Here is a 10,046-nt window from a genome sequence, read left to right as displayed (position 1 = left end):
GTCAAAATATCACTTTTTGCAGGTGATATGATAGTATATATAAGTGGCCCTAAAAATTCCACCAGAGAACTCCTAAGCCTGATAAACAGCTTCAATGAAGTAGCTGGATATAAAATTAACTCAAACAAGTCAATGGCCTTGCTCTCCCCAAATGTAAACAGACTGAGAAAGAAATTAGGGAAACAATACCATTCACAATAGTCACCAATAATATAAAGTATCTTGACTTGACTCTAACTAAAGAAGTGAAAGATCTGTATGATTAGAACTTCAAGTCTCTGAAGAAAGAAATTAAGGAAGATCTCAGAAGATGGAAAGATCTCTCATGCTCATGGATTGGCAGGATCAATATAGTAAAAATGGCTGTCTTGCCAAAAGCAATCTACAGATTCAATGCAATCCCCATCAAAATTCCAACTCAATTCTTCAACGAATTAGAAAGGCAATCTGCAAATTCATCTGGAATTAAAAAAAATACCTAGGATAGCAAAAATCTCTTCTCAATGATAAAAGAATGATAAAGATTCTCTGGTGGAATCACCATGCCTGACCTAAAGCTGTACTACAGAGCAATTGTGATTAAAAACTGCATGGTACTGGTATAGCGACAGACAAGTAGACCAATGGAATAGAATTGAAGACCCAGAAATGAACTCACACACCTATAGTCACTTGATCTTTGACAAGGGAGCTAAAACCATTCAGTGGAAAAAAGACAGCATTTTCAACAAATGGTGCTGGCACGACTTGCGGTTATCATGTAGAAAAATCAAATTGATCCATTCCTATCTCCTTGTACTAAGGTCAAATCTAAGTGGATCAAGGAACTCCACATAAATCCAGAGACAGTGAAACTTATAGAGGAGAAAGTAGGGAAAAGCCTTGAAGATATGGGCACAGGGGAAAAATTCCTGAATAGAACAGCAATGGCTTGTGCTATAAAATCGAAAATCGACAAATAGGACCTCATAAAATTGGAAAGCTTCTATAAGGCAAAAGACACTGTCAATAAGATAAAAAGGCCACCAACTGATTGGGAAAGGATCTTTACCTATCCTAAATTAGATAGGGGATTAATATCCAATATATATAAAGAACTCAAGAAGGTGGACTCCAGAAAATAATATAACCCCATTAAAAAATGGGGCTCAGAGCTAAACAAAGAATTCTCACCTGAGGAATACCGAATGGCTGAGAAGCACCTGAAAACATATTCAGTATCCTTAATCATCAGGGAAATGCAAATCAAAGCAACCCTGAGATTCTACCTTATACCAGTCAGAATAGCTAAGATAAAAAATTCAGGTGACAGCAGATGCTGGTGAGGATGTGGAGATAGAGGAACACTCCTCCATTGTTGGTGGTATTGCAAGCTTGTACAACCACTCTGGATATCAGTCTGGCAGTTCCTCAGAAAATTGGACATAGTACTACCGGAAGATCCTGCAATACCTCTCCTGGGCATATATCCAAAAGATGTTCCAACTGGTAAGAAGGACACATGCACCATTATGTTCATGGCAGACTTATTTATAATAGCCAGAAGCTGGAAAGAACCCAGATGCCCCTCCACAGAGGAATGGTTACAGAAAATGTGGTACATTTACACAATGGAGTACTACTCAGCTATTAAAAAGAATGAATTTATGAAATTCGTAGACAAATGGATGGACCTGGAAGTCATCATTTGAGTGAGGTAACCCAATTACAAAATAACTCACATGATATGTAATCACTGAATAGTGGATATTATCCCAGAAACTCAGAATACCCAAGGTACAAGATACAATTTTCAAAACACATGAAACTGAAGAAGAACGAAGACCAAAGTGTGGACACTTTGCCCCTTCTTAGAATTGGGAACAAAACACCCATGGAAGGAGTTACAGAGACAAGGTTTGGAGCTGAGACTAAAGCATCTAGAGACTGCCATATCCAGGAGTCCATCCCACAATCAGCCTCCAAACGATGACTCCCTTGCATACACCAGCAAGATTTTTCTGAAAGGACCCAGATATAGCTGTCTCTTGTGAGGCTATCCCAGGGCCTGGCAAACACAGAAGTGGATGCTCACAGTCAACTATTGGATGGAACACAGGGCCCCCAATGGAGGAGCTAGAGAAAGTACCCAAGGAGCTAAAGGGGTCTGCAACCCTATAGGTGGAACAACAATATATACTAACCAATACCTCTGGAGCTCGTGTCTCTAGCTGCATATGTATCAGAAGATAGCCTAGTCGGCCATCATTGGGAAGAGAGGCCCCTTGGTCTTGCAAACTTTATAAGCCTCAGTACAGGGGAATGCCAGGGCCAAGAAGTGGGAGTGGGTGTGTAGGAGAGTGGGTAGGGGATGGTCTGAGGGACTTTTGGGATAGCATTTGAAATGTTAATGAAGAAAATACCTAATTAAAAAAACAGAAATGTTTCAAAAAGAAAAAAAATGATGTGCAACTAAAACTAGGAAGGCAATGCAGGATGTAAATGAGAAATTTAGCATCAGAACTTTGAATGTACATGTAGGAAACTTTGAAATGATGAAGTTGTAGCCAGACAGTGAAAAGCCTAAAAAACACTAGATCAACTGGAAGAATGGGTTTGTGAATTGAAGCTGATTCCTTCAAAATGTCCCAGTGGAACATGTGTGTCCATACACTCACTCACATACATACACAGACATATATATATACACACACTCATATACATACATGCACAGACACATATATAGATACACACACATTCACAGTCACACATACACACAGAGACGCACATACATACACATTCACATACACATATACACACACAGACACCCTCTCTCTCTCTCTCTCTCTCTCTCACACACACACACACACACACACACACACACACACACACAGAGAGAGAGAGAGAGAGAGAGAGAGAGAGAAACAAGAAAAAATGAAAAGAATTGGAGTGCTCAGGATAATTGAGGCACCATTAAATGAACAAGCTTCCACATCACTAGAATGCCCAGGGGACCCGATATAGAAAAAGTGTTCCCTATAGCACATTGTCAGATTATTAGCATATGAAAATGAATACATTGTAAGCTCTGCCATATAAAAGCTCTGTCACATTTAGTAGTATCCTTGTGGCACTAACAGCACATTTCCCAGCACAAACCCGATGACCAGGAGGGAATGCAATGACATTGTCTAAGTCCTAGAGAAAAATAACTGCTAGCTTACCATACAGTATCCATCATGGCTGCCCTTCAGCAATGAAGGAGAAACTAAAGACCTTCCTTGGTGAGTGAGGGAATCAGGACAACCAGACTGGCCTGAGCAAGGATGCTTGTGGGAGTTCTGCATCCAGAAGTGAAGGAAATGTAGCTACTATAATAAAAACAGGCAACGGCACAAATACTGTAAGAACAGCACCTATCTAAAATAAAAACAGAAAGGTAAAATATTAATACAGAAAACCATTAAGATGATTATAAGAAAGAAGATTAATATGACAGGACAACAAACACACAAATAATTATAAAATACACAAAACAACAATATTTACAGTCACAGTAATCATGTACCAGTAACAACCTTGTATTACTGTAGTTAAAGACACTGACTGGAAACATTTATAAGAGAATGAGACCAAAGGATAAAAGACACCATGAAAAGCCTGGCGAACCTGACCGTGAACATGTATAACTGACATTCCAAGCAAACACATGCAGAAAGTGAGCAGGAGCAGCTGCATGCACGTCTCCTAATGGACTTGAAGACAAACCTATGAGAACTCAAACAAGTCACCATCTGATGAGCCAGGGATTGACTTACTAAGATATAATGCATGCAAATCTGTAAGCACCGGATAACCAAGAGTCCTACAGCAATTCTGAGCTCTAAAGGGAGAAATGGATTCTAATGTATAAAGTGGAGGAACACCAATACCCTGCTTTACTCAAATGACACATGTTTTTAAAAACTGAGAAATAAAAACAGGCGAATCCAGATGTAGCCTTCCTTTCAAAATTTTATTCGTGACCTTAAAAACATTATATACTGTAATTAAGCAGGATCCATCATGAGTACAAGAACAATTCATCGCATACGAATTAAAGAATCTGATGACCCACATTGCTACAACAGAGACAGAAATAAAGGATGTTCTGATATTGAGAATTTAGAAACAATATGAGTGTCCTTCATCCAATTAATGGTTCAAGTGTAGTGTCCATATACAATGCAGTGCCATAAAACTTCAATGCCATAAAACAGAACGAAAACATAACATTTGCATCAACAGATACGAATGAGGATCATTATACTAAATTAAAACAAACGTCCTGAGAAGTGTGAGTTCTGCATGATATCAATGTTGTTATTAAAGAAAATAATGACAAAAACACATGAGTTCATACAATATGAAAGACAAATGTGACTACCAGAGCTACAGAAAATGGGAGTAGAGAGATGTTAAAATATCCCTAAGAAGGTTCTAAGTGCTTCTTTGAAGTGCTGGATTCTTGGAAAGGCATTGTGTGAATTTGGTTTTGTCATAGCTACTTTGGTTTCTCCAGCTATGGTAATTGAGAGTGTTGCTGGCTGGCATTTGTGTTTTCTTAGGGTCTGTATAATATCTGTACAGGATTCTGGCTTTCATAGTCTCTGGTTAGAAGTCTGATATAATTCTAATAGGTCTGCTTTTATATGTTACTTGACCTTTTTTCCTTATTGCTTTTAATATTCTATCTTTTTGTAGTGTATTTTTTGTTCTGATTATTATGTGTTGGGAGAAACTTCTTTTCTGGTTCAGTCTACTTGGATTTCTGTAAGCTTTTTTGTATGTTCGTAGGCATCTCTCTCTTTAGGTTGTGGAAGTTTTCTTCTCGAATTTTCTTGAAGATATTTACTGTCCCTTTAAGTTGAAAATCTTCATTCTCATCTACTCCCATTATCCTTAGGTTTGGTCTTCTTATTGTGTCCTGGATTTCCTGGATGTTTTGGGTTAGGATCTTTTTGCATTTTGCATTTTCTTTGATTGTTGTGTCCATGTTCTCTATGGATTCTTCTGCACCTAAGATTCTCTCTTCCATCTCTTGTTATCTGTTGCTGATGCTTGCATCTATGGTTCCAGATTTCTTTCCTTAGGGTTTCTATCTCCAGTGTTGCCTCACTTTGGGTTTTCTTTATTGTGTCTACTTCCCTTTTTAGGTCTAGTATTGTTTTGTTTATTTCCATCAGCTGTTTGGATGGGTTTTCCTGTTTTTCTTTAAGGACTTCTACCTGTTTAGTTGTGTTTTCCTGTTTTTCTTTAAGGACTTGTAACTCTTTAGCAGTGTTCTCCTGTATTTCTTTAAGTGAGTTATTAAAGTCCTTCTTGATGTCCTCTACCATCATCATGAGATATGCTTTTAAATCTGGGTCTAGCTTTTCGGGTGTGTTGGGGTGGCTAGGACTGGGCGAGGTGGGAGTGCTGGGTTCTGATGATGGTGAGTGGTCTTGGTTTCTGTTAGTAAGATTCTTGTGTTTGCCTTTCGCCATGTGGTAATCTCTGGAGTTAGTTGGTATAGTTGTCTCTGGTTAGAGATTGTTCCTCTTGTGATTCTGTTCTATTTCTTTATTATCTTAATTTCCTACCATTTTTCAACATGATATCTATTCCAAAAACACATTTTAAAGCACAGATTTCACAATAATTATAAAAGAACCTTTAAAATATATGCTCTTATACTCTTATAGAAAGTCGATTTCCTATTAGGGTTTTAAATCTTTTAAAATGAAATATTATGAAATACATTATTGAATTATTTTTTTAATTTTTAATATTTTTATTACGTATTTTCCTCAATTACATTTCCAATGCTATCCCAAAAGTCCCCCATACCCTCCCCCCCACTTCCCTACCCACCCATTCCCATTTTTTTTGGCTCTGGCGTTCCACTGTACTGGGGCATATAAAGTTTGTGTGTCCAATGGGCCTCTCTTTCCAGTGATCGCCGACTAGGCCGTCTTTTGATACATATGCAGCTAGAGTCAAGAGCTCCGGGGTACTGGTTAGTTCATAATGTTGCACCTATAGGGTTGCAGATCCCTTTAGCTCCTTGGGTACTTTCTCTAGCTCCTCCATTAAGAGCCCTGTAATCCATCCAATAGCTAACTGTGAGCATCCACTTCTGTGTTTGCTAGGCCCCGGCATAGTCTCACAAGAGACAGCTATATCTGGGTCCTTTCAGCAAAATCTTGCTAGGGTATGCAATGGTGTCAGCGTTTGGAAGCTGATTATGGGATGGATCCCTGGTAATGGCAGTCTCTAGATGGTCCATCCTTTCGTCACAGCTCCAAACTTTGTCTCTGTAACTCCTTCCATGAGTGTTTTGTTCCCAATTCTAAGAAGCGGCACAGTGTCCACACTTTGGTCTTCATTCTTCTTGAGTTTCATGCGTTTAGCAAATTGTATCTTATATCTTGGGTATCCTAAGTTTTGGGCTAATATCCACTTATCAGTGAGTACATATTGTGTGAGTTCCTTTGTGATTGTGTTACCTCACTCAGGATGATGCCCTCCAGGTCCATCCATTTGGCTAGGAATTTCATAAATTCATTCTTTTTAATAGCTGAGTAGTACTCCATTGTGTAAATGTGCCACATTTTCTGTATCCGTTCCTCTGTTGAGGGGCATCTGGGTTCTTTCCAGCTTCTGGCTATTATAAATAAGGCTGCTATGAACATAGTGGAGCATCTTTCCATCTTACCAGTTGGAATAGCTTCTGGATATATGCCCAGGAGAGAAACCAAAGGCTCTTATGAGCCTTTCTGCTACACTTAGTGAGAGATACAATGGGCTTAACGTCTCACTGACTTGTAAGGCCAGTTATGTTAAGGCAAAGCTCAGGTCAGCAGATGATTAACCACTATTCCTGTAGGGTTTTAGGACTGGAAAGGACCTTATTGATGTGGATATAATCTCAGTGTGGTAAACAAGAAAACGGAGGCAAGAGAACATTGGACAGTTGCTGGGGGCCTGTCCCTTAGGGGAACATGTTGAAGTGGGACACAGTGTTGGATGAAAGCTAACAGACTAATGATCTCTGGGCTTGTAGGAAACTTAACTTTTCCTTTTTAATTCTACATGCTAGAATAAGCACTGGAAAACTTAACTCTTATTATTCTGTGCTTAAACAAGCACTAAAGTCTGACGAATTAACAAGTGCTTTTTAGAAGTGGAGAATTAAATAAAGGATAAATTGCTAGAGCTCTTTAGTCTGGCAAGTCAGCCAGGAGCTCTCTTCTTAGTACTTAAAGAATTTTCAGAGAATAAATCACATGGTTTTCCAAATGTCTTTACATTCCAAAAGTTCATCATAAATTGAATAAGAAGTTTCAGCAGGAATGTTTACAAGTTTTCATTAAGACTAATAAGCATCTATTATCTGTCAGTAGTTCTATAAGTTCATTAAGAGTTTAAAACAATAATTCTTATGTTATAAGTTAACACAGTTTAGTCAAGAGGTAAATCATCTGCCTGTGTTTCATTAGTATTGAAGTTTTGTCTAGAAAAATCTAGCCAACATTTCGTTTTCTATCTTTACACCCACAGTCCAGTCCCAGTTTACAACTTTAGTTATCAGGCAACGGTTTCACACCTAGCCTAGAAGGAATGTTTTCCCTGATTGTAAATTTGTTTCAAATCTGCTTTCCATCCTAGTGCAATTAGCTTGTGACACCTGAAGGTTTACAGAACTCTAACTGCAGCTTTTATGCCAATGAGGACTCAAAATTACTTGTACAAATTTAGGAATTCTATAGAATCATTATAAGAAGTTAAGAAATCATTAAGTTTTCTATATAGCATTGCAACAAGAGAGTACATCTTTGTTGATTGCAGAAAATCTGCCCAGTAAGGTTGATTAATGCCCAGAAATTATTAGACTAATTTTATTTTATTTTTTATTGGATATTTTCTTTATTTACATTTCAAATGTTGTCCCCTATCCTGGTCTCCCCCCTAAAAACACTCTCCCCCTATCCCCTTCCCCTTCTCACCAACCCACCCACTCCTACTTCCTTGCCCTGGCATTCCCCCACACTGGGGCATAGAGCCTTCATAGAACAAAGGGCCTCTCCTCCCATTGATGTCCAACTAGGCCATCCTCTGCTGCATATGCAGCTGAAGCCATGAGTCCCACCATGTGGACTCTTTGGTTGGTGGTTTAGTCCCTGGAAGCTCTGGAGGTACTGGCTAGTTCATATTGTTGTTCTTCCTATGGAGCGACAAACCTCTTCAGCTCCTTAGTAGACTAATTTTATAATGACAGCAAAGGCATATCAACAATAACAAGAATCAATTCTGAGATGAGATCTCTAAAAGCCCTGCAATTTAGAGTTCACCTATCACAGACCATGCAATATGATCGGCTATCTCCAGAAAGGTCACTTGTATGTCTTTAGCCTTTCCTAGATTTTTTTTAAAAATATGAAATGCTTCACAAATTTGCACATCATCCTTGTGCAGGGACCATGCTAATCTTCTCTGTATCGTTCCAATTTTAGTACATGTGCTGCCGAAGTGGCACTCTAGATGGTTTTTGACAGGCAATGTTAAGAGTAAGAGAAGATAATATCAAAACTGAGGCTTATGGCTGGTCTTGGTAGTTAGGGAAGAGAGGCAGTACACTATCTCCTGTGCACAACACTAACTTGACAATAGAGCTCTCTCTGCCACTGAGCAAGCACAGGGGCAGTAGGTAAAAGAGATATACTCACTTTAAATGTGAATCACTGGACATGGAATATTTTTATGACATTTCTTGCAAACTGGGTCAAACATAGCAGCCAATTCTCCTTCCAAGTTCTTTTTCATAAGCTATTTTTTCTACCTTGTCTATACAAGGGAGGGTCTCCACCCAGGGTGAACACTGCCCTTCTCTCTGTTGTTACCTTCCCTTGTATTGCAGGATTTTCACATGTGCCTTTGAAACCTTGAAATTTTAGGTTCTCTGTGTCCCACACTGTTCCTTGCTATTTTAGCATCGATGATCTAGTAGAAGCAAAGAAAATCGATCACTTTGCCATTGGTGGGGGTCAAGTGAAAGGGAAGTGGGTCTCAAAACTGAAGCAGGGAGACAGGTGATCCATACAAGATACCACAATGATTTGAGCTTGAGAAGTGACCATATGGGTGCTTCATATTAGAGTTAGGATGGAGAAATGACCTCTGTCATGATGATGATTGATGGAGGGAGAGAGGATGAGAGCTGGGTTCCGGCTTGTTCAACAAAGTACTGGCTATGGCATTTTCTGAGAGAGGGCAGGGGAGAGGAAGAAAGAAGAGTGAGTTGAAGCATAGAAGCTAAATTATAAAGGTTTACTGCACTAAAATAAATATTCATTGGACACATAAGTTCCATTAGTAGAAATGTTTATAGATCTGAAGGTCAAAGAGGTGGATCAGGCTAGAGATAGAAACTTGGAACAGTTTTCCTATAAATGGCAATAAAGTTGAGGTAATAAACACAGGAGAGCATGCAGATTTATGTCAGCATACCATGACAGAGTTCCAAAGGGCAGCAAAATACCCACATGCCATGGAGGAAGAAGAGTCTACAAAGGAGCCTACTAATGCTAGCAGGCAGGGAGGAAATCCAGGCCACAGAGAGCCACTAAGAGACACAAGAGTTTCAAGATGAAGAAACTAGCCAAGGCCCTATCACATGTTGTTAATAAAGGGAGACGGAAATACTGCCTTAGTATTTAATGATAAGTAAATGAATTCCAGGAATTCAAGCTGAGAAAGTAACAGACAACTATGGTGATTTGGATGTGGCTATGAAAGACAGAATGAAGGGAGTTTGTGCATTAGCTGTTCAATGTGAGGAGTCCAAATTACAAAATATATTCACTAAAATGATGATTGTTTATTTCTGTGCAATAAACTGGTTGTGTGGTGAATTAGAGATAAATGTTCTATTGATGAGGATAAAACCAGTGGACATTTGTTGGTGTATGTGGTTAGAGAGACTAGTAGCATGTGATACCAGGAAATTAAGAAATGGATGCAAATCTGACCATGAATTGTGAGCATCA

At 38.9% G+C, this 10,046-nt stretch overlaps 1 non-coding gene across 1 annotated transcript; it reads right to left on the bottom strand.

Annotated features, from left to right (window-relative positions):
- Positions 1 to 8,430: 8,430 nt before the first annotated feature.
- Positions 8,431 to 8,536, bottom strand: Gm23453. Its single transcript, XR_003949167.1, has one exon. It is a non-coding gene; the product is annotated as a U6 spliceosomal RNA (small nuclear RNA).
- Between the last annotated feature and the right edge of the window lie 1,510 nt (positions 8,537 to 10,046).

The sequence above is a fragment of the Mus musculus genome, chromosome 1, assembly GCF_000001635.26.
Source record: "Mus musculus strain C57BL/6J chromosome 1, GRCm38.p6 C57BL/6J".
Lineage (NCBI taxonomy): Eukaryota > Metazoa > Chordata > Mammalia > Rodentia > Muridae > Mus > Mus musculus.
Note: the sequence above shows the minus strand (reverse complement) of the source record. Positions and strands in the feature narration are given on the sequence as shown.